The following is a 23750-nucleotide window of genomic DNA, read 5'->3' as shown; positions in this document are numbered from 1 at the left end:
GTGGCGTATCGATAATCATGTATATCTATAATCATGATCTATAATGAATCATCTTTTTGAGTAATAAATGTATACTCATCTGTGTTTATCTTTTTGTAACTCTTGTATGTGATGAGTTCAATCACATTTTCTTATTTGCAAATTTAACGAACAATTTAAAAGATTTACAATTGTCTTTAGCATATTGTGAACTGAAAATGCAAAACACTTGCGAACTAAAATCCGAATATATCTGTAGCATCTAGTACATTAAAATGATTGAGCTCATCACATATTGATATAAAGGAAAATACTCATCCGAAACTTTTTATAACTTTTATTTTATCAGGCTGACGATCTCATTATCTTCTCGATAGTTCATAGGTTGGATTTGTCGTCAAGGACGTCAAGGACAGCACTCTGAAATAAAGATATAAATGCTTAGTGTTCCGAATTACATTGTCAATTCGATACACATTTACACATTACTCAAATACGACGTCAACATTCATCTTACTCATGCAACTATAGTGTTCATATATTATATGACAATATTCACCTTACTACTAAATTATCAACTTACATGGTTTTACTGCTGGTTGGTATACGGCGGTGGTGAAGGCAGCTGGTGCATAGTCGTAGGTGTCATAGACCGGAACCCTCTACCATGTCCGACTGCTGCAGGTGGCATTGGTACTCCTCCAGGTTGGACAGTCGCGGGTTGAAGCTCATGCCCCATTGCAGATGATCTTAGTCTTTTTTGCAACCCTCCAGGCTGTACAGTTGGAGGTTGAAGTTGGGATGTAGGTTGAGTTGCAAGTAGGGGTATATCCGGCTCAGGAACATCATCCCCGATGTTCATCTTCAACTCAAACTCATTCAGTTTCTCTAGGTAGTCGTTGGAGGAGTTGAGTAATAGACGGAATATGTCAGCCGTTAGGGATATGGTTTTTTTAACCCCTCTTGAGTTCCAGTTGCTCAAATGGGTATACACCACTCCTTTGAAACAGTTAATGTTCAGGTAATGCTTATCAGCAAACTGATAAACAGCTTCAGCAGACATCATGTACACTTTGTTCAAACCAAGAAAAGTTGTGCTTGTAAGCGGTGAGAGGTTCTATTTATGCTCAAGCATTTTCACCATGTGATGTTCGAAATCTTTCTGGAAGCTTTAAAACTTGCAAACTCATGATTTTACATAATTTAAAGTCTAACCTCACGTGATATTCATGAAATGATACTAGAATTTCACCTTCAAATTTGCAAAATCAATATTTGTATAACCTAACTACTCCACGTGATATTTCAGTCTCGTTTTTCACCTTCAAATTTGCAAACTCAGCGGTTGATTTAAAAGCATCATTTATATAACGTGTCACTTTCACGTGATGGTACGATTTTGTAATGCACTTTATCAAAATGCTAATACAATCAGGGAAAAGTCATGAAACTGCAAATTTTGAGGTCAGTTACACAACCAAATTTATATAACCTAAACTACTCCACGTGATATTTCAGCCTCGTTTGTCACCTTCAAATTTGCAAACTCAGCGTTCGATTTAAGCGCATCACTTATATAAGGTGTCACTTTCACCTGATGGTACGATTTGCATTTTATCAAAATGCTAATACAATCTGGGAAAAATCATGAAACTGCAAATTTTGAGGTCAGTTACACAACCAAATAATCCTCACGTGGAGGATGGATTTTATATAAGGTAGGAAAATTCCACCCTCTTTTATAACTTCTCATGAGCTTGCAAATTCCGACATGTCTAATGTACTGAACCATCCTCACGTGGATTGTTTCTGTCAAAGTATTCTACCTTTTTCAGGATACCTTATGTAAGTTTAGTTTATGTAAGCGAAGGTATAAAAGGTTCAGACTTTTCCATTTCTCATCACACATCAGTTCCTGCTCGAAGACAAGAACCCATTCTGGTTATTTCTGTTGACACACATTGACAACAGTAAGGTAAGCATCTTTAATGCATTTATTGAAAGAGAATGTGTTACATTAATCGTTACTGGTGATAGTGATAAGACAGAGTATTATTTTGTTTAACCTGAAATATTGATTATACTCAGCAAAGTTTGGTAGGATTAACGTGGATTCAATTAAAGAGTTATCACTAGACCAAGGTCTGTCTAACATTGAATCAACTGTAAACACTAGATTGCACTGTACACTGCATCATTATAGTAGTAAATAGGTGCAATGTTATTCAGTATTTTGTTTCTTTTACGCAGGTTCTGAGCTGTTATGTATAATATTCTTGGTGAATAACCTCATCATGTCAAACCATACCACATGTCCAGTGTACATTTGTGGTCATTGTAATTACCGCTTTAGTCGTAAATCCAATTTAATACGTCATCTTCAGAATTGTGGCAGAGAACAAGCATTATATGTTTGTCAATTTTGTGAAAAGCCTTTTAATCGGAAAGATAATTTGAATCAACATGTGAAAACCTGTAAACAGAAAGTTGTCTATTGGCATCAGTGTCCACACTGCTTTAAGCAGTTTTCAAATGAAACCGATTATCAAGGTCATCCATGTTCAAATAATGTTTCTGCTCATACCTGTCCAACCTGTTATCAATCCTTTCCCACATCAAAAGCTTTGCGTATGCACAAAAGTAAATCAGGTCATGACATGGTAGGTCATGGTAAAGGCAAGGCTAAGAAAAAGACTAAGTCAGCAACAGTGTCTGTAGCACCCCCCAATTCATCTCATGTTTCCAATGCTCACCCTACTTCCCGTCATCCTAGCCAACCAAAAGATAATTCAAAGCCTGCTCATACCTGTCCAACCTGTTATCAATCCTTTCCCACATCAAAAGCTTTGCGTATGCACAAAAGTAAATCAGGTCATGACATGGTAGGTCATGGTAAAGGCAAGGCTAAGAAAAAGACGAAGTCAGCAACAGTGTCTGTAGCACCCCCCAATTCATCTCATGTTTCCAATGCTCACCCTACTTCCCGTCATCCTAGCCAACCAAAAGATAATTCAAAGCCATGTTCTACTGAAGCCCTAAAAGGCGATGTCAGGCAATATGATTTTGAAGGACAAAGTGTCACCGATGCATTAGTATTTCTAGTCAGTGAACAGAACAATGTGATAGCAACTCTCAAATCAGAAATAACAGAGAAGAAATTAATTAAATGGAGTTTGTGTTTGCACATCAGAATGGAGAAACCTAGTGAAGGGGATGCTTCCCATTTTCATGAAGCATACTTTAGGTCTGAGATGCAAACTGCTACAAGAAGTTCAGATTTACTTGAACAGTATGCACAAGCCATGAATAAAATGCTTCAAACACTTGATGATTATGAAGGGGTTCATTCAGGCTTGAATGTTTCTGCAATTATCCTTTTGAAACTCAGTGTAGTGAAGTATAATCCCTTTAAAGGTGGTACTTACATCCCATTACCGCCATATTTGGCAAAACATAAACGATGCTTAACCAATGTAGAAAATGTGAATAATGATTTATGTTTCCCTTTATCGATTCTTGCAAAATTGCACCCATCTTCCACCAACAAAGAGAGACAGACTCATTACCTTCCCTATTTAAATCAATTGACTTTAGAAGGTTTTACTTTCCCCATGACCTTGAAACAAATTCCTCGGTTTGAACAAGTGAATCAATTATCCATCAATGTGTACGGTTTTGAGGATAATGTATTGTATCCACTGTATATCAGTAAGGTTCAGGTGGCAGAAGAAAAAAGACAAATAGATTTATTGATGCTTTCTGAAGAAAGTGAACCAGATGATTTTGATGGCATTTTAGGATTGGAAGACCATGTGCAAGGCATGGAGATAGACAACTTGCTCAATACCCACTTTTGTCTCATTAGCAATTTGAATGGTTTAGTCAGAAACAGTAATGGAGATCGTCAGCACTTTGTTTGTAGAAAATGTTTATGGTCATTCTCAACCAAACCAAGGTTGGAAGCTCACAAATCATACTGTTACACAAAAGCACAAAGGGTTGTCTTACCTAAACCCGAAGAAGCAGTGTATCAATTTGGTTTAAGATCTCAAAGCAAAACTGAAAGAGCCAAGTTTCTGATTGTAGCCGACTTTGAAAGTTTATTAGTGCCCGAACAAGGTGATAATACTTCCCGCCTGAATAAACATGTACCCTGTGCTTATGCCTACAAAGTGGTATGCACTGAACAACGGTATTCCAAACCTATACAAACTTATGTAGGTCAAAATGCTGCAGAACATTTTATTGGAAATATTTTGAAAGAATATGATGCCATAATGAAATTATTTGATTCTGTTAAACCCCTGCAGCTCACCAATCAGGACCAGATTGTTATAGCTAGATCAACCCATTGTGGTTTATGTGGAGAGTTGCTGGGATCTGATAGAGTGCTGGATCATGACCATTTGACAGGCGAATTTCGTCAGGTTCTGCATAACAAATGCAATCTAAATTTTCAGCTCAGAAAGAAGGTGGTAGTTATGTTCCACAATTTAGAACATTATGATGGTCATCTGTTGTTAGAAGTGGCACACAAATTTGGTGATCATGAAATCACAGTCATACCGCACACCACTGAGCAATTTCTGTCCTTTACTGTAGACAAACATTTGGTCTTTTTGGATTCTTACAAATTTTTGCAGAGTTCATTAGATAGTTTGACAAAAAATCAGTTAGACAAAGGAGAAAATACATTTGTGTATTTAAAGACACACTTTGGCTGTTATGCCCATCATCTCACAAAAAAACTGAACTTTCCATATGAGTATATCCAATCATGGGAAACTTTAGAGGAGACATCTTTGCCTCCAAAAGAAGCCTTTTACAGTTCGCTCAGCAAACAAGGTATCAGTGATGCAGATTATGCATACACGCAACAATTATGGGAAACATTTCAATGTAAAACCATCAGTGATTTTATGAGGCTCTATGTCAAAACAGATGTATTACTGCTAACAGATATCATTGAGACCTTTAGAACAGGTTGTTTGAATGATTATGGTCTAGACATTTGTCATTATTATTCCATGCCAGGCTTCTGCTTGGACGCAGCTATGAAGATCACAGGAGCTAAACTTGATCTGTTTACAGAGGTTGACACCTACAATTTCATTGAAAATTCTATTCGTGGTGGAGTGTCAGTCATTAGTAAGAAATATGCAAAAGCCAACAATGAACATATGGACCATTTTGACCCAGAGAAAGACACTTCCACCCTTCTCTACTTTGATGTGAATTCGTTGTATGCCACTGTCATGTTACAACCTCTCCCCATAGGAAACTATCAATTCATTCAATCCACAGAGTTCAGTAAGATAGACTGGTACAATGTAGATACTCAGGGTGATACAGGTTATATCTTGGAAGTGGATTTGATGTATCCTCCTCACTTACACAAATCTCATGCAGCTTTCCCCATGGCTCCAACTCATGATGATATCCCATTTGCAGAGTTTTCAAAAAAACACAAAGAATTGTTAGCTCATTTCTTAAAAAAAGATATTGACAAAATTCCAAAAAAATCATCTGGTAGAAAACTCTTTTGTACCTTGAAAGATCGTTTTAATTATGTGATTCATTTCAAAACATTGCAGTTGTACCTAAAGCATGGTTTAGTGTTAAAGCAAATACACAGAGTTCTCAAATTTACCCAAGGCTCATGGTTGAAACCCTATGTTGAGCTCAACTTGAGAAATCGTAAAAATGCAAAGGATGATTGTGACAAAGATCGTTACAAATTGATGAACAACTGTGTCTTTGGACGTTTCTGCATGAATAAACGTAAACACAAGACAGTGCATTTAGTCACCCAGCGAGCAAAACTTCAAAAACTTGCTGCAAAATCCAACTTCAAAAATGTTAAAATATATTCAGAAGATGTTGCAGCTATGGAAATGGAAAAGCTGTCTGTGCATTTAGATCAACCCATTGCAGTTGGATTCACCATTTTAGATTTGGCCAAGTTTGAAATTTATGACTTTTATTACAATGTCATGCAGAAACAGTATGGATATGAACATTTAAATTTGCTCATGACAGACACAGACAGTTTGTTTATGCAAGTGCATGCTCCTCCACATACTCCCTTTCTTGATCCTTATGTGTTCATGAAACAAAAGTTGCATTTATTTGACACTTCCAATTATGACCCTGACGACCCCAAGGGGTTGTATTCTGATGTAAATTGCAAGGTTACAGGAAAAATGAAAGACGAAGCAGGTGGAGAGATTATCTTAGAATTTTGTGGCCTTAAAAGCAAAATGTACAGTTTTGTATTCAAAAAAGCTAAAGAACTCATTGAGAAAAAAACAGCCAAAGGTATAAAGAAATCTGTAATCAAACAATTTCTCAGACATGAAATGTTTAGAGACTGTTTGTTTAATAATGAAACTGTTTCATGTTCCTTTAATCTCATTAGGTCACATAATAACACTCTGTACACTCAACATCATACCAAAGTGGCATTGACAGCCATAGACAACAAGCGTTTTATTTTAGAAGATAGTATTCACAGTTTGCCTTATGGTTATTCACCAGAATAGATACAAACTGTACAAGTGGGAGAAAAAACAGTATACAATAGAATCACAGGTATGTTCCACTTTGACTATAATCATCTTTCCAAAATTATGTTCATAATTATGAAATTGAACATCAAAATTTAGTTTTGCATTGTGTTTCCATGACTGTCCTTATTATTATTATTATTCTTTTTTTCATTCACAGATGGAGCAAGGAAGCTATCTCTGCATTGAATGCCATGGCTATCTACCCATAGATGCCAATGGACCTGAGTATGATGGCCTCTTCACTTGTGTTTACTGCAGAAATTGAACATCAAAATTTAGTTTTGCATTGTGTTTCCATGACTGTCCTTATTATTATTATTCTTTTTTCATTCACAGATGGAGCAAGGAAGCTATCTCTGCATTGAATGCCATGGCTATCTACCCATAGATGCCAATGGACCTGAGTATGATGGCCTCTTCACTTGTGTTTACTGCGGTGTTAGGATGAAATACACCTATCACAAATTTATGGTGCATAATGGCACCTGTGCTGTGAGGATTCGGGTGCATAAAAAGAAGCACAAAACAAAACCACATGCCTGCACATGTCCCAAGACACATCGTATTGACTGAACTCACAATCACCATCAGAGTTCAACTTGTGTGTGCTGCAGTGTTAGGATGAAATACACCTATCACAAGTTTATGCTGCATAATGGCACCTGTGCTGTGAGGATTCGGGTGCCTAAAAAGAAGCAGAAAACGAAACCGCATGTGTGCACATGTCCCAAGACATATCGTATTGACTGAACTCTCAATCACTCTCAGAGTTCAACTTGTGTGTGCTGCAGTGTTAGGATGAAATACACCTATCACAAGTTTATGGTGCATAAAGACACCTTTGCTGTAAAAAAAGAAGCAGAAAACAAAACTTTGTGCATGCACATGCCTCAAGACATATCAATTGACTGAACTCGTAATCATCCCTCTGAGTTAAATGTAACAGTATCTTTATGTAATGGTGTGTACTGTATGATATATAACTATACAGACTCGTACAAAGACAACAAACATTGAATGCAAATCTAAATATTTATTATTCAAGAAGACATTACTATAGAGCCTCCAATGCTCTTAGCTTTGTTGCACCAGGTACACCATTAGCTGCTTTTCTTTTGACATATAAAATCTTTGACTGACTTTTGCCTTTTGTTTTTCTTCTTTTAAACAGTTGTTTGGGTGCATGCAATCGCTTTAACAGTTTATGAAACTTATCATATCCTGGAGGAGTACGTTTACTCTTAGGAGACAAGATCACAAACCGAATTAAGTCCACAATGTTGGTATCATACAAGATTTTTCCACTGTCTAACACCAGTTGCAAATGTTCTGTTAATCCCATTTTTCCAGCTGAAATATTGTTTTTCACAAAGACCCACATTGACATCAGCTTGCCAACCATATTTGCAGAGGAAATGCCATGAATTAATTGATCAGGTACTTGAAGCAGCACATTAACATTAGAATACAGAGATGGTACATGATCTTCTTTTACTTTAGTCTCATCATTCACTTTCACTTGACTCACTGTAGGTTTCACTGGTGGATTCACTGTCTGATTCACTGTCTGATTCGTTTTCTCTTCTTCTTGTTTTGGCATTAATCTCTGGTAATTCTCTCTTGTCAAAAGAATCATTGGCCTGCTCATCTTCTATAGAGGTGAGATAGATTAGATAACTCCTTATGCAAATAGGTAGAATTGAGTGGTGTAAGATGAGGAGTTCACGTTTTCTGTGTCTGCTGACACCCTTGTTGGCTAGCAGGCGAATGGCCTTCTTGCGACGAGACAACCACGTTTTATCTTTTTCTGTCACCTCTATGTTACCCATGAGAATATTATGCACAAGAGTAAGAATTGATAAGAATTGTTCTGAAGAAGCATGAGTCAGCATAGCTTTTCTCTGAGCATGATTAGCTTCTGCTAACACTGTTAAGAAACTAACATGATGTTTTATCAGTCCACTCATGTTGAAGCTGTAGGGTAGCTGTTTCACTTTCAAATGAAGACATACATCTTTAGTTATTGTTATTTATCTAGACATCTTCTTGTTCATTGTCATCTTCTTCATTGACATTTTCACACTGACTACAATCATGAGGAGGATCTCTTTGCCAACTTTCCAACAAATCTTCACCCCCAACAGACACGGAGGTACTATGTTTTGAGTCTTCATAATCTTGTAAAGACATAGCCTTTCGGAAAATATTATTAGCAACCTCTCGTTCGTTTTCGCTACTGAAGCATTCGTAGTCTACTTCCCCATCTGTCCATATATCTTCATCCAATATGTTGGGACACAGTCTGTTATTCCACAACAAGTCTTTAATGACTTCAGTCCATGAGTCATAGTGATCTTGTATTTGTAAAGCAGCATAATCGTCTCCCCACACTGACACTGTAAACAACATTCTAGAAGCTGTTTCATTCAATGTTGTACCATTCTTTCTGTGTGTTTCAATAATGTCAATCAAACAATTACTTTTTTTCACTGCATACATTTTGCTTGCTGAAAGAGAGCTGGCTGTAGAATGACTGAAGTGAAGTGAAATGGTTGATATATAGAAGGTTGACAGTTTTTGAAAAACTATGATGAATTCATAGTTGTATGTTTTGGAGCTGCTATCATGTTGATATAGTCACAATGAGGTGACAGTCTGAAATGTTCAGACAGAGGATCATCTTCTGGTATCCATCGAGATGCATAAAGTTTACACTTAAAACAATACACTTTATCAGATTGTCCCGTGTAAATAAATCCAGCTTCAGCCATGTCTTTAGGAGACTGTTTCATTTGAACTGGCCAAGTCTTGAATGAAACCGCTCTATCAGTAAACTTTTGTCCTTCAGGTGAATTATGTGTCATGCCAACACAATCTGATTCCACATCAAAGTGTCCACAAACATCCATAGCTCTGTTCAGTTCAGAGGTTGTAAACGAAATGATGTATCAAATGCATCTATGCACATATTTTAAATCATGCAAGGTTATTTCTGGGGAAGGTAGACTGTACACATCTCATCATCAGTAAATATGTTGGTTCGTAAACGTCCATACTGTTCATCAGCATAAGGCGACACATCTAAGACAAGATAACCATATTTCTTTCCTCCTACTGCATCTTGAAACGATTCAGCAAAATACTTAGCTTGGCCTGGAAATACTTGTGATGCTAAAATTTTATATTCATGTGCTGAACGTGGATTAGACAACAAGACAAAGTAATGTGTGTTCAGTGACATTGTTCTTGCACATTCACCTTTGGGGTAGACACTTTGCATAATGTTGATGACTGTAATCCCTAAATGATGCGATAGTGTGGTATACAGATCTAAAAACAAAGAACTTTTACAAATTTGTTGCATGTAATCATCCAAGACAAGTAAACATTTTTTGTCCGATTCATGAGAATAAGATTTCAGTTCCTCTTCAGTAGGCAAGTGATCTTGAAATCTAATATTGGAAACACTGTTTTCAAGCTCTGAATAAATGTCTTGCCACACAACATAACAGTAAATAATCAAGTGAGGCGGAGGATCAAACATGGTATTCACTTGTTTTATGAGACGTGCAGTCCAAACACTTTTACCACTAGACGATCCTCCTGCTACAGAAATTGTAGTAGGTGTATGAAAGGGTAACAGACATTCTTCCATGGTAACTTGCACACTTCGCTGGTGTATTGTACTAGTGAGTTAAAACCTCACATGGTTCCTGTTTTATACAAATAACAACCACAGGTCTTAAATTAAAGTACTTTTTATTGAATGTTTCTTTCTATGCAAATATGATACATAATTTCATTGAAAACAAGAAGGAGTACAATATTTAAAATAATGACAAATATATTGAGATACAAACATATCATTCCAATTGAAGTGTTTTAGATCAAACTGATGATAAAAGTGATGAAAAGTCCAGTTAGCTTTAAATGTACACAACAGATAATACAGACAATACGATCCACACACATTTGAATCTACTGATTGTAAACGTATGCTACTGTAGGTGTAGAATTGAACATATGACTTTAAATAGTCAACAAATTCTTTGCTGACAGGCTCAGCTAGACTGTCAAACAGTTCTGCTCTATTTCCTTTCAGATACATGACAATCCAATGGCGACCATCTTTACTTCTCACATCAGTATTAACAATAAGGCCAACACCTCTCAACAACATTGGAGATGTAAGTGCAGGTAGAGTGTCTTTAGCATACACCCCTAGGACATGGTTCTTAAGCACAGGATCACATTGAATAGCACATAACAATTCTGTAGCTTTCATTTTATATTCTCTCACTTTACATATACATTCCTGGCTTGGTCAATTTCTATGAGTGAGGTCCTTTCAGTCATGACAATACAACTCAGTGTTTTGGTTAAGGCAGCATTGAACTGAATTTCTAGTGATACATTTCCCCGTCTTACTAGACTGAGATGTTCAGTCCCGGTTTCATTCAGTTCAAACACAAAAAGTGCGCTTCCAAGTAAAAATTCTTTTCTGCTGATAAAGTTCCCTTTACTTTCTCTCTTTACATTCACACCATCAAATAGATTCAGATAGGTATCTACATCATCTGCATTGGATGCTCTCCCAGGGAGACTGACACCATTTACATTCAGAGTAACCTTTTTGATCATACTCGATTGAAAGTTGTATGGGTTCTTCACCAAAGAACCTGACATACTACTGCTCTCAACAAATGCAACTGTGTATCGATGAGCGACAGGATTTGAAATATTTTCAATAGTAAATGATTCAGTAGACACAGGAATAGTGGTAGATTTGACTTCTGTCTTCACATAGGGATACAGTGCATTGTTTGGTTTCCCATTTGTCTTTTCTTCAAACAATGTGTTATGAGCCAGAATTAAAGCTGGGTTCACTTTCAAATAACACACTTTAAGTGTCGCATCTAAAATACTTATTTTGTATTTAGTATTAGCAACATCACTCATGAGACAAAACTGAGGATCTGTTCTATACAAGGTCACATTCAATTTTACTCCGTTAATCAAATGTCGATCCATATCAAAAACATCTTCAAACAAATTGCCAGCCATTGTCAACTCTTGACTTTCAGCAATGAAGTCTCCACGTTTCAACAATCCAGTATTACCACCAGTAACAGCATCAGTAGATTCAATGTCATCATTTTCATTACCAGTATCTTTATAGAACAACTGTGATGTTAACTGAGAATTCTTGGCATCTGCTCCATAATTCAACAACGTCTTGAACATGCTTTTATAGGGATAGTGATTATTTGCACTCGATACCAATTGATTTCCCAGGGAAACCGAAACTTGAGAGAACAGAGATTGTAAAAACAAGTTAATAGGCCCAACTTTCTCATCCTCAACCAGTGAAGATGATGTAGCATCATCATGCACCACTTTAAGTTTCACATGTAGTCTTGTTCTCTTCAAATCAATGTACTCACTGCCCTGATTAGGGATAGCAAATTCCAATGGAGACGAGTCATTGATTTGGCTTAATGGACGTACATCATTGAAATAGAACATCTCTGTGGTTGTTGTGTAACTTGGAAGCGAAAAAATGGAGTAAGAATCCGGAAGATATTCGGAAAAGTTACTACTGGATAAGAGTGCCATTGTGTTAACTGAAAATATCGTTTCCTCCAACAGGTGTGCACGTTAAAACTTTAGCTGTCTTAGAAGGAGTAGTGTTGTCTGTCTGACGTATCCTCTTGGAAGTGATGATTTGTTCTCCTGCAGCTCTCTTTAAAGACTTGCGACGTCTCTCTTTGGCATCTGCTTTCTCTACTATGCTCTGAGTCTCTGATGTCATGTGCAATTCAACTAAAGGTCCTTCTTCTTTTCTATTGACTGTATAAGGTATTACTTTAGTTGATAATTTCCCATTGTGGTATTGCTGATGACTTGTGCTCAGTTTCTTGAAGTAATGTTTCCAATTTTCATAGTGAGGTACATAGAGAGGATAGTCTTCCATCTTAACTTGCAAATGGATAACGCCGTAAGTGAAGTGTTGCACTAGTCTCCTCACTCAAGAATGACAAAGCCACTTCATCACTGGGTTTTATAACAATTTCTATGACAGGGGATTCTTTCAATACCACATGAATATTGTATTCGTTTGCAAAGGTGAAGTTAGGACCTAGCCTCAAGTCAATACGTCTCAGCAATGGCAGCTGTGCATCTCCTACCAGTGAACTATCACACAAGTTGCACAGTATGTTTACATACGGATCATGGATTTTATCCACATCAGTCAGTTTCCCAAAATTCAACTCTGTTAATGAAACAACCCAAAATCCATCAAACATCAGTCTTTGATTCAGTTTCACACGAAAATGATAGGGACTGTTGTCCTTAAAATAGTTTTCTTTTGAGTCTGAAGACTTAAGAAAAATATATTTCTCCATCACAAGTCTTTCAACAGACTTTCTTCCACATAAGAATCAAACGAACTTGGCCATCCCAACCATCGCACAAGAACATAGGTTTTACCTCCTCTGTGTTGTCGTTTCAGGACTTTTTCCACCTGCCACTCAATGTCCTCATCTTTGTTTACTCTTTGTAGTTCTTGAGTATAAAACGATCCTTTAATTGGTTGATTGTGAAAGTCTCTAATTCTGTATAAGGGTATTTCTTGCCTTTTGTAGCGATGAGCTATTTTGAACAATTCTTGAGTCCAACGTAAATCAAGTTCTTTACTGAATGGTTTCCTCAGGTATGGAATGCGAACAATATCTCCAACTTTATATTGAAATCTTTTTACAGCATAGTTACCTTTGATTTTAACTTTCTTGCGCAATGGATTCACATACAAATGTTCCCATACTTTCAATTCATTGCTTTTATTCACCTGAGCAGGTGATAAATCAGGCAGAGATGAATGTAAAGTATGATTATAATTCTCTACCAGTAGAGGTAATACAGAAAGGTATTCTTTGGTATTGTTGTGAGTCATATAACGCGTGATGAGCGACTTTAAAGTTCTGTTGAATCTTTCCACATAATTGCTTTTAATATTTTCATTACGTGTGATGATATGAGTGATACTTTCTTCTTTTAGGAATGTTTCAAATTCGCCTCGAAACTCAGAGCCAGCATCAGTGCGAACCTTTATGGGTCTCCTTGATTTGAGTATGTTTTTAAAAACTTTCACCACTGTAAGTGGCTTCTTATTCTCCAAAGGCATGACAAAAGCATAGCGTGAAAGAATGTCCACAACTACCAACAGATAACTGATACCATCATTCCATTTCATGTACCTTGACATATCTGCTAAATCTGCGTCAAACATTTCATTCATTGCATTAACTCTTACTTTCATCCTTTTAAATTTGTGTCTAACTGGTTTGTGTAAACTGTAAGCATCTTGCTCATTCACAAACCGTTTCACATTCCTCAACCTGATATTGTGTTGCTTGTTTTTCTTCAATTGATCACGCAGTTTAGATGGACCATAGAAAGCGCCTGGTCTCTGTGGGTTAAAATAATACTTTTCTAATGCTTTGTTCTGCTTTAAATCACTGTTTTTTCTTCGAGAACTCATGATGAATTGAAGCAAGGGATGAGATGAACAAGATTTTTATACAACTAAAAAAGAAATGAACACAATTTTATTTCACCAAAGAACATTCTATACATATCAATTCAATATAGCGATCATCATGCACAACAAGATAAGAACTTATGATAGATACCTCAATCGCGATCTGTTTGAATGCAACAACTTATATCGTGAGGATATGTCCATGAAAGTCTTGCGATATCGTGTCATCCATCATCCCCTCTGGGTCACGATAACACATACAGTTCATCAAATCCATACAACATACATGACACTGAACTTGACCACTGTTACAACTTATATATCGTAACATATTATTATGGCGGCATACACTACAATTCTTTTGAAGAGGAGTCAGGTTATGTTCTTCATAAGGATCATCCTCTACTGCATTTGACTCTCGCTGCTTAATATCTTCCATGAGCTGACTGTAATCCTGCCACCAGTTGTTAAGAGTAGTAGATCCAATGGGCTGGCAGTCAGCTACGATGGTGTCTTCGTCCATTAGCAAGTTGACTTCGCTGGAGACATCTAAGTTAGCTTCAGTTGGAGGTATATTATGTTCTTTATCAATTGATGGTAGAGTTGAGTTGTTGACCATTACCCTACCAACAAAAAGAAAGGAAAAAGATATGAATATAAAAACAAAATTGATGTTGCAAATTAAATAGGTAGAACACAGTGACATGTAACACAAATATTCACTTACTTTGCTTTCTTAACCTGCTGTTTCTTTGGTTTCTTTACCACTGGTTGAAACAAATCCTCCTCCATTGTTTTTCTGGTTCTCTTCTTTTTCTGAAGAACAGACGTTTCCTGAACAGTTCCGCTCACTGAAGTTCGGTCCTCCTTAGTAGCAGAGGGGAAAGATCCAATGAGATTAGTGTAATCCGTCAGCCATTTCAAGAAAGGAGGCGACATTGGTTGAAGTTTCACTTCTAAGGCTTTGGTCTTCTCCAGCATGTCCATATAAATGGTTTTGTACAACACACTCGATCTCATCATAATTTCATGCAGATAGACTTGGCTATCCAGAATATCCTTGACTTTCAGAAATGTATCGTCGAATGTCTCTACTGACGAAAGAGCAACACGTTTCACATCCACACTTTCCTGCGACATGAGGAATATGTAAGAGATGGACGATTTTCAACACTTTCCTGCTGTAAGTTACTGATCTGAAATAACTAAAACGTTGGTGGTTTCAGACAAAATTGTGTGGAGGGAGGTTTTGATTGGATTATGTATAATACACATTCAGTTTGATTGGCTAAGAGGTATGGAATGATGACAATTTTGCTTCAAGTGATAAAGCGTTAAACAAATGAGATAGCTAAAAAAAATTCTCAAATTCTCATTGTTTCAAATGATCAACACACTTGCTCTACAGGAATTTCTTTTGACCTCTAAGGTTGCTCCTATGCTCCTTATGGAATTTCTTTGTACTGCTACGCTTTTTAAGGAAGTTGTTTGATCTCTCAAGGTTGCACCTACGCTCCTTAATGAATTTCTTTGATCCTAAGGAATGTTATTGTGTATAACCGGTACTTTTATCCTACTTATAGCTGGAGTGAGTAAGTTTCTTGTCTTGCAGAAACCTTGTGGAACTTGGGCAATGTAGGTTTTCGCTAGGTTTCTGTACAAGGAAGATGACAATGAGAGTTCGCTTAGTTTAGAAAACTGAAATATGTTGTATAATCTGTTATATTTATTACATATTTATTTGAACAAAAAACAAACTCTGGAAATGTTATGATTCAACTGTTTTATTTCTTAGAAAAACTCACATTTTAATGCAACGGGGCAGTTGCAGTAGTACACAATTCGCTGTATTGTTTTAAGAAACTGGGGCGCTCAGAGAAGAGTAACTCATTAAGGCCGAGTGGGGCAAATTAATTAGCTTCTCACAGCGAGAGCCGCGTATCGGGGGCTATAAAAAGCACCTCTTATTCAGCGAGTGCCGTGTATTGGGGGTGATAAAAACACCTCCCATTCAGCGAGAGCTGCGTATTGGGGGTTTTAAATTTTAAATTTGTATTGTACCTATTATTACAATCAATTTAGCAGTAATGGTCAAAGATGAGCTTTTCTTACGAGAGAGGTTACTTTCTGTGTTAATCAGAAGAACTAATAATGTGTTTTGATAACAATTGCTTGCAATGTCGGGGCTTATACTGGCAGATGAACACGTGTCTGAGAGAAAGGGGATTATGAGATGTTGTTACAAGAGGTAAGTGTTTGTTACTCGTCATTGGGAGTGAATACTAAGATGCTATATTTCAACATTGATTGAATTAACGGTGACAAGGTTACAAAACCTTCTTCTAAATTAAATTATTCATTCATTTTGTGGAGTCCATTGTCAATCTTCTGAAATTCGTTTGCTTTCAAACAAATATAAGCATGCCCATCTTCATAAATATTTGGGGAGATTCAACTGCAAGTGTATACATCACAATAAATCAGTATCGTGTAACTTATGTTAATTCTATAATACATGTATTTGAATTGTGATATTTATTCGTAACAATGTGCAGATTATATTGAAATGTTCAGCAAGCCATTATGTTTAATGTACAAGTAGTGTGAGCAAAATATATGTGCAAATAAATACTATCTCCACTCAATGGTTGGAGGCACCCGTGGCGAGCCACCTCCTCGTGGTGGGTGCCGGGTAACGCCAAGAGCTCGCCGACACCCCCGTAGTGGACCCGGGGGGATATTTGGTCCACCAACCCGTTTGAAGTGGGTTGCGGCCCTGTGTCGGCGGAGGAGGGGATCCTGGTGGTTGAGGGCAATAGGGGCCTGCAATCGTGTTCCTGTTGCTCAATACACCACTTTGGCCCTGACTTCGCCTAGACGGGTGGTCAAATAGGCCCGGTTTGACCAATCGGCTGGTCACGCCAAGCCCTGTGCTACATTTGTTTACTGTTGTGAGAAAACTACGAAATTATAACATGTCTAAAGACTTGGCGAATATTTGGATCTTATTGTTGCTTGTTTTTGCCTAGAGTCGTAAGCCAGAAGGCGGTGGCTCATGGGCCAATCTGGCGGAACTATTAATCTTTTAATTTTTCTGCTGGAGTATATCATCCGGGTATACTTGGTGCTGCAAGCTGGAGATCCGCTTGTTTTTAGCATTGTCCTTGTGATACTCCGTGGTGGGTGGGGAGCTCGGATGATGAAATCTCAACCCTAAATATGGCTTATGAAATCCCCACAAAAAAACCCAAACGTCCTCTTGAGAATGATGTTGATGATGATGACCTTCGACCGTCCAGATCAATTGAGTTTTGGCCACGCTTACTTGTGATTGAATCTGTTGAGAAAACGGCACCCGTGGCGAGCCACCTCCTCGTGGTGGGTACTGGGTAACGCTAAGAGCTCGCCGACACCCCCGTAGTGGACCCGGGGGGATATTGGGTCCACCAACCCGTTTGCCGTGGGTTGCGACCCTGTGTCGGTGGAGGAAGGGATCCTGGTGGTTGAGGGCAGTGGGCATCTGGAACCGTGTTCCTGTTGCTCAATACACCACTTCGGCCCTGACTTCGCCTAGACGGGAGGTTGAATGGGCCACGTGTTTCGTTATCAAAATTAATTCTGCCTAGAGTCTCATGCCAGAAGGCGGTGGCTCATGGGCCAATTCGGCGATGTTGACCTCCGAAATCTGTATGTTTCCAATTTCTTGTTTTGGGCGAACCAGTCAGACATTTGATTTGGTAAACTTACGCAGCTTTTCGCGTCATATTTGCCGAAGTATACCATTCCTGTATCCCTGGTGTTTGCATGTTGGAGATCCGATGCAAATCAACACGGCTTGTTTGGCACTCCATTGTGGGTGGGGAGCAGGGATGCTGAATTCCATTCTTTCCACTATGGCTCAACAAAATCCTGGTTCAAACAGATCTAAACGCCGACATGTTGATTCAGATGACGCTGATCATGCTGTATCTCCTGTACTTGATTCATGGCCTAGATTTATTGTCATTGAAGCAGTAGACAAGCAGCCACTTAAGCTCAACCCGTTTGCAATTTCTAAGGCCATTTGCGGAGAAGTGAAGAACGTAACACGTCTTCGAAATGGATCATTGCTTATTGAGTGTTTAAGGAGGCAACAGTCTCTTAACCTCTTATCCGTGAAAACATTTGCAAACATTGAGGTTGTTGCATCTGCACACAAAACATTAAATACTTGTCGCGGCATTGTTTGTGACAGAGCACGTTGCCTCTCCGACATGTCTGAAGAAGATATTTCGCAAGAGCTACAAAATCAAGGAGTGATAACAGTCAAACGTTTTACAGTGAAGACTCGGGACGGTGATATAATTCCGTCAAATACATATCTGTTTACCTTTTTGCTGTCAACCTTACCCAAATCTATAAAAGCTGGTTATGTCAACATTGGAGTGGAGGTCTATATCCCCAATCCTCTCCGATGTTTCAAGTGCCAAAAATTTGGACATGGCTCCAAATCATGCAATGGATCTGCTGTTTGTCACCGTTGTGGAGAAGGACATGAGAACGTAGATTGCTCAGCAGATATCAAATGTGCAAACTGCAAGGGTCAACACGTTGCTTCATCAAGGTTATGTCCTGTGTGGCAAAAACAGTGGAAAATATTAACGATCAAACATGAAAAAAACATCTCCTTTAATGAGGCAAAAATACTTGTTGACAATCAGGTACCAATTCAAATCAATAAATCTTTTTCTTCAGTTGTTGCTACTCCACCTATTAAATGCTCATCAGTTTCTGTTCAGACTGATTTGACATGGATCAAATCAGATCAGCCCTCTAACATGACTTCTGTCATTGAGTCCCTCTCATCTTCCACTCAAACTGTAAATCAAGTTCCGATTGATGCCAATGTCCTTGATGTTCCCAGTACACCAGTCACAGTACAACCAGCTGCTCAACCTTTGTCCAAAAATGAAAGAAAGAAATTAAATAGAAAACAGACAAACAAGAAAACTTCATCTTCAGAGATAGTTGTCCATAACGCCTTTGAAGTACTTGATATGGACACAACACCTTCGTCGCAGAGCGGAAAGAATCCGTCCTACTTCCGACGAGAACGGTCGCCAATTGAGCCTCCATGATGCACTCTTCCAACATAATCCAATGGAATTGTAGGGGACTTAGGAATAATTTTAATGATTTACAAATTTTAATACAGGATTTGAAACCATCTGCAATGTGTCTTCATCTGCAATGTGTCTACAAGAAACGTATCTTAGGGACACAGATAAATGTGATATCAGAAAATATAATGTGTATAATCACTTTTCACCTCCAGGTGTAAAAGCCACTGGAGGCTCTTCCATCTTGGTAAGACAGGGTGTTATTCACAGCGTTGTTCCATTAGCTACTCATCTCCAAGCTGTTGCAGTTCGACTTACATTTCACATAGCCTTAACACTCTGTTCTTTGTACATTTCACCCTCTTCAGCTTTACAGCAGGCGGATCTACAAGGTTTATATGATCAACTTCCGAAACCATGTGTCATCATGGGTGATTTAAACGGACATAACCCTCTATGGGGCAGTGTTAGTACTAATGCTAAAGGCAAAGTAATTGAATATTTTATTTCTGACAATAACATATGTATCTTAAATGATTGCTCTAACACATACTTACATCCTGCTACGGGAACGTTTTCAGCATTAGATCTGACACTGACAGATGCCAATTTACTAAATGAATTTGACTGGTCTGTTCATGATGACCGATGTGGAAGTGATCATTTTCCTACACTGCTTCAAGCTATAAACCCCACTGATGAACCACCTTTAACCAGATGGAATTTTACCAAAGCAAACTGGCCATTGTTTCAAACTCGTTGTTCCGGAACACTGCATCCTGAAAGTTTCAAAAATATTCCAGACCCTATTCAACTATTCTCGAAGAAACTGAAAGGTATAGCAGATGAAACTATTCCTAAGTCCTCTATGAACCCTCACATACGTAAACCATGGTTTACAGATGATTGCAAACGAGCTAGAAAATGTAGGAAAAAGGCAGAAACGTATTTTCGTCGACACCCTACAGTTCATAATTTTAATATTGTGAAAATAAACTGTGCAAAGGCTAGACGAACATTTAAACAGTGTAAACGTCAGTCCTGGGGGCATTATGTGTCTAAAATTAACTCAAGCACACTACTATCAAAGGTGTGGAATATGGTTCAAAGAATTACACGCAAGGGTTCGAAGGCAAGCATTCACCACCTCAAAGATGGTGGTGATGTATTTACAGATAAATCTGACATCGCAAATAAATTAGGTGAGACTTTGGCCAAACACTCTTCATCATCAAATTATAATCCTAAATTTCAGACATTTCAACAAAACCAGGAACGTCAAAAAGTCAACTTCAGTTCGGACAATAGTGAAGATTCCAATGAAGTATTTTCACTTCATGAGCTCACTACTGCACTTGAGCAAGCTCATGATACTGCTATTGGAGAAGATAATATACATTATCAACTATTGAAACACTTGTCTCAATCATGTCTCCAGACACTTTTGAACATATTTGATGAAATTTGGACATCGGGCAGTTTTCCTCCTTCGTGGAGAAACGCAATTGTTATCCCTGTTCCAAAGCCTGGCCGAGATCATACAGATCCATCTAACTACCGTCCAATATCTCTCACTAGCTGTGTTTGCAAAACTATGGAGCGTATGGTGAATAATCGTTTAGTGTGGTATTTGGAAACCAATCATCTCATTACTGATATTCAATGTGGTTTCCGAAAAAATAGAAGTACTATTGATCACCTTGTGCGTCGAGAATCGTTTATAAGAAATTCCTTTGTAAATAAACAACATGCTGTGTCTATCTTTTTTGATCTGGAAAAAGCATATAACACAACCTGGAAATATGGCATTTTAAAAGATTCACAAGGCTTCGGATTGCGAGGTCGTTTGCCTCAATTTATAGCCAACTTTTTAAATGACAGACAGTTTCAAGTCCGTGTGGGTTCTACCCTGTCTGATCATGACAATCAGGATCAGGGTGTTCCACAAGGCAGTATTTTGTCTGTTACACTTTTTAGTATAAAGATAAATAGTTTATCAAAAGTTTTAAAGGATTCAATTGATGGATCGTTATTTGTGGATGATTTTAATATTTCTTGCCGTGGGAAAAATATGCATACTATTGAACGGCAATTGCAGTTGTGTTTAAACAAAATAAATACACGGTGTCTTGAAAATGGCTTTAAATTTCCCAAATCGAAAACTAACTGCATACATTTTTGTCGTAAATACAAACCACATAAGGACCCTGAACTGTCTCTAGATGGTACACCAATTAAAGTTGTGAAGCAAGTCAAATTCTTGGGTCTAATCTTTGATTCACAGTTAACTTTTTTACCACATATTAAATCTCTTAAAACTAAATGCCTGAAAGCATTTGACTTCTTGAAAGTGGTTTCAAATTCAAAATGGGGAGGGGATGAAGCTACCCTTCTCCATCTATATCGATCACTCGTTCGTTCTAAACTTGATTATGGCTCCATTGTCTATGGTGGAGCCTGCAAAAGCTATCTTAAACTTCTTGATCCTGTCCATCACCAAGGTCTAAGACTTTGTCTTGGGTCATTCAGAACTTCACGTATTGACAGTCTTTACGTTGAGGCCGATGAACCATCTCTTGCACAACGCCGTATCAAATTATCTTTACAATATTTCACAAAACTATACTCTAACGAATCCAACACTGCATATAACTGTGTCTTCAATCCCCTTTATGAGGATTTGTATAGCAAAAAGTCTTCTCTTGTTCCACCTCTTGGGCTCAGAATAAAGCCGTTTGTTGCTGCTGCTGGTATTGAGCTGGACAATATAGCTCCTTTCCGTCTTCTTTCCTCTCCCCCTTGGCAGTTGGTTAGACCACATGCTGACCTAACATTAACTACATTTAAAAAGTCAGAAACGAATGAATTACAGTATAAACAAGAATATAATAAATTGAAACATACATATAACATTTACAAATCCTTATTTACAGATGGGTCCAAGGATGGTGCTGCAGGTGCTTGCGCTACTGTCATTGGATCCAGAACAATATCTTCTAGATTACCAGATAATAGTTCTATTTTTACAGCAGAAGCTAACGCCATATTAACAGATCTCAAATATATTCAAAGACACCCGAAACGTAAACAGTATATAATATATTCCGACTCTCTTTCTTGCCTTCAGGCTATTAAAAATATTTCTTGCAAGCATCCACTTTTAATAGAAATTATTGAACTGTATAATACTCTTGCTACTGGCCAATACGACATCGTATTTTGTTGGTTACCCAGTCACGTAGGTATTTCTGGGAATGTGATGGCCGATCTTGCTGCAAAAGCAGCACTCAACAAATCTGTGACACCACTTCTTCTTCCATATTCAGATTACAAAGCTTGCATTAGAATGTATATCCGTGATCTGATGCAGAAGAAGTGGGGCACTCAAGTAGGTATCAATAAATTACATGAAATAAAACCGTATATTGGTTACACCTACTTGGGTTGTCAGTCCAGATTTGAGGAGGTCATCATGCGACGATGTCGTATTGGCCACACAAGATATACACATAAATATTTGCTTATAGGTGAGGATCCTCCGTTTTGTATCCCTTGTGATGGAAGAATCACGGTCAAGCATATCCTGCTTGACTGTGTTGAGTATTCCATCACAAGGGATCAGTATTTTAATTCACGAACTCTGAAGGATCTTTTTAATAACACAAGCTGTAATTTAATCATTGCATTTTTAAAAGAATTAGATTTATTGACTGAATTGTAAATAGGTAATTGGTAACTGTGCTTGTTAGTGGCTGTATCCTCAAAGGGGGTTGAAGTCCTGTAAAACTATTGTCCCCCTGAGAGGATACCTAAGTCCACAAACATTCAAAGTAAATTCAAACTTTCACGTTTTTAATCGTAGCATAAGTGTATTTTTATTTGCATGGCTAGATTTCCCACATTGCTGACGGCTGAGGGGATGATGTAAATCCAGCTAGGGTCCATGCAGGTAGCAAAGGTACAGTAAGTCCCCATGGACCCTAGTATGGTGATCTACACTCAGTATTTAGCAATCTATAGCCCATTTTTTATCTTGTATTGTCCTCTATAGATAAATTGTTTTAGGTATAGTTACTAGTTTTATATTCTCATCTGTGATATTCTAGTTGTTTTCCTATCCCTCGTTGACAGGTTTTATATAATAGATAATTATATTATATTTCATTTTAGTATTAAATGTTCTCGTCACGATATGGCTGAGATATTGCCGATGTGACGTTAAACTTTAACTCACTCACTCACTCACTCACGATATGGCTGAGAAATTGCCGATGTGACGTAAAATATTAACTCACTCACTCACTCACTAATAATCTTGCTACTTGCCAGTGCGACATCGTCGTCTGTTGGTTACCAAGCCATGTAGGAATTTCTGGTAACACAGTGGCTGGCCTTGATGCTATAGCAGCACTCAACAAATCTATGTCACCACTTCTTATTCCTTACAGTGATTACAAAACCACCATTAGATCTTATATCCGTGAACTGATGCAAATGAAGTGGGACACCCAAGTAAGTATAAATAGATTACATGCGATAAAACCGTATATTGGTTACACC

General features: G+C 37.8%; 1 long non-coding RNA gene across 1 annotated transcript; it reads left to right on the top strand.

Moving 5' to 3' along the window:
* Window positions 1-1713: 1713 nt before the first annotated feature.
* On the top strand, window positions 1714-7687 carry LOC137281790 (uncharacterized). Its single transcript, XR_010956766.1, has 2 exons — window positions 1714-1954; window positions 2230-7687. It is a non-coding gene; the product is annotated as an uncharacterized lncRNA (long non-coding RNA).
* Window positions 7688-23750: the final 16063 nt, after the last annotated feature.

The sequence above is a fragment of the Haliotis asinina genome, chromosome 4 (genome assembly GCF_037392515.1).
Source record: "Haliotis asinina isolate JCU_RB_2024 chromosome 4, JCU_Hal_asi_v2, whole genome shotgun sequence".
NCBI classification, from domain to species: Eukaryota; Metazoa; Mollusca; class Gastropoda; order Lepetellida; family Haliotidae; genus Haliotis; species Haliotis asinina.
The sequence above is the reverse complement of the archived record's forward strand: the minus strand, read 5'-3'. Positions and strand labels throughout refer to the sequence as shown.